We start from the raw sequence: 2,996 nt of genomic DNA, 5'->3' as shown, positions 1-2,996 counted from the left end.
GATCCTTCCGCCTCAGCTTTCCAAGTAGCTGGAACTACAGGCGTGCACTACCACGCCTGGCTAATTTTTTTAAAAAATTTATTGTAGAGATGAGGTCTCGCCAAGTTGCCCAGGCGGGTCTTGAACCCGCGGGCTCAGGCAATCCACTCACCTCAGCCTCCCAAGCGTGGGATTACAGGCTGAGTCACCGAGCCCAGCTAGGAGCACTATTTTTAATACTCACTGGTTTCCCAGGTCAGCAGTACCCAAGTGTCATAGCACCTTCCTCTCAATGTCAAGAGGTGTGCTCCACAACAGTTCAAGTGGGAACTGCACACACAGCAATGAGGAGATGCTCTTCATGCTGCGCTTCCTCAAGTGTACTTTAATCCTCAATTAAAGTACACTTTAAACCACATATACTCGGGAATGTAAACCAACATTGCCACCATGGAGAACAATGTGGAGGTTCCTCACAAAACCACAGACAGAACTCAACATGATCCAGCAAGCCCACTCCTGGGCATTTACCCAAAAGAAAGGAAATCATTATACCAAAGTGACATCTGTGCCGCCATGTGTACTGCAGCACTACGCACAATAGCCAAGCTATGGAATCAGCCTAGGTATCCAACAACACATGAATGGAAAAAGAAAATGTGGTAGAATATACCCTATGGAATACTATGCAGGCATAAAAAAAAAGAAATCCTATTATTTGCAGCAACATGGATGGACCTGGAGGATGTCATTGTTAAGTGCAATAATCCAGGAACAGAAAGTTAAACACCACATGTTTTCACTCATATGTGGAAGTTAAAGAAAGTTGACCTCATAGAAGTAAAAAGTAGAACAGAGGATACTAGAGGTTAAGAAGAGCAGGGGGAAGGTAGAGATAGGAAGAGATTTATTAAAGGATACACAATTACAGTTAGGAGGAATATGTTCTAGTGCTATGTATCACTGTAGAATGACTATAGTTAACAATAATATACAGTTTTGTTTATTTTTTGAGTTGGAGTCTCACTCTGTCACCCAGGCTGGAGTGCAGTGGCACACTCACAGTCACTGCAGCCTCGACCTGCTGGGTTCAGGTGATCTTTTCAACTCAGCCTTCCAAGTAGCTGGGACTACAGGTGCATGCCACCACACCTGGCTAATTTTTTGATTTATTGTAGAGACGAGGTTTTGTGACATTGCCCAGGTTGGTTTTGCATCCCTGGGCTCAGGCAATCCTCTTGCCTCCACCTCCCAAAGTGCTGGGATTACAGGTGTGAGCCACCATACCTGGCTATTAATATACAGTTTTAAGTAGCTAGAAGGATATTGAACATTCCTAACATAAAGAAATGGTAAATGTTTGCTAGGACAGGGTAATATGCTAATTGCCCTGATCTGATCACTAAACATATGTATTGAAACATCATTATGTAGCCCATTGATATGAATAAATATTATTTGTCAGTTAAAGAATAATATTTCCTAGCAAATTGGATTTAACAACACATTTCAAAAATCATTCACCATGACCAAGTAGGCTTCATCGCTGGGATGCAGGGCTGGTTCAACATTTGTAAGACCATAAACGTAATTAAATACATCAACAGATTTAAAAACAAAAACCACATGATTATGTCATTAGACACAGAAGGAGGCTTTGATAAAATCCAGCACCCCTTCTTGATAAAAACCCTTGAGCATCTAGACATAGATGGAACATACCTCGAAATAGTAAGAGCCACCTACAAGAAACCCACAGCCAGCATACTGCTAAACAGAAAGAAATTTGAACTGTTTCCCCTGAAAACTGGAACAAGACAAGGATGCCCACTGTCACCCCTCCTTTTCAAGTTTTGGAAGTCCTAGCTAGAGCAATCAGACAAGAGAAGGAAATCAGGGGTATCGAAACAGGAAAAGAGGAAGTCAAGTTATCCCTCTTTGCAGACAACATGATGCTATATATCGAAAACCCAAGAGAATCTGTCAAAAGCCTCCTTGCACTGATAAAGGACTTTGGCAAAGTCTCAGGGTATAAAATCAATGTGCAAAAGACAGTTGCACTTCTATACACCAACAATAAACAAACAGAAATCCAAATAAAAAACACAATCCCATTCACAATAGCCGGAAAAAAATCAAATACCCTGGTATCTTCCTAACCAGATATGTGATAAATGTTTGCTAGGACAGGGTAACAGGCCTAACATCTAGGATCTACAAGGAACTCAAACATGCCAAAAACAAAAACAAAAACAAAAAAACCCCAGCCCCATTACAAAGTGGGCAAAAGATATGAATAGACAGTTCTCATACCTTTACAATTAAAACTACAAAACACTGCTCAAAGAAATCAAAGATGACACAAACAAATGGAAAAATATTCCATGCTCATGGATTGAAAGAATCAACACTGTTAATTCTTACCACCCAAGGCAATCTACAGATTTAACACAATACCCATTAAATTATCAGCAGCATTCTTCAGACCTGGAAATGACAATATAGAAATTCATATGGAAACATAAATGACCACAAATTGCCAAAATAATCCTCAGCAAAAAAACACAAAAAACAAAAAAAACAAAGCAGGAGGCATCATACTCCGACTTTAAACTCTATTATAAAGCTACGATAATCAAAACAACCTGGTGATGGTACAAGAACAGGCATATAGACCAGTGGAACAGGATAGAGATTCCAAAAGCAAAACCTCAATTCCTCGACCAACTCATCTTTGGCAAAGACTCCACCACCAACCACTGGGGAGAGGAAAGAACCTATCCAGTAAAAGTGCTGAGAAAACTGGCTGACCACATGTGGAAGACTCACACAAGACCCCTACCTATCACCATACACAAAAATCAACTCCAAATGGATCAAAGACCTAAATGTAAAACCTCAAACTATAAGATCCTTAGAAAATGCAGAAACACCCTTATGGTAAATTGGAACTGGCAACCAATTCCTGATCAAACCCCAAGTGCCCATGCCATAAGAGATAGATAGACAGTGGGACC

The sequence above is a fragment of the Carlito syrichta genome, unplaced genomic scaffold (assembly GCF_000164805.1).
Source record: "Carlito syrichta isolate Samal-C Ts95f unplaced genomic scaffold, Tarsius_syrichta-2.0.1 Scaffold301845, whole genome shotgun sequence".
Taxonomy (NCBI): domain Eukaryota; kingdom Metazoa; phylum Chordata; class Mammalia; order Primates; family Tarsiidae; genus Carlito; species Carlito syrichta.
Note: the sequence above shows the minus strand (reverse complement) of the source record.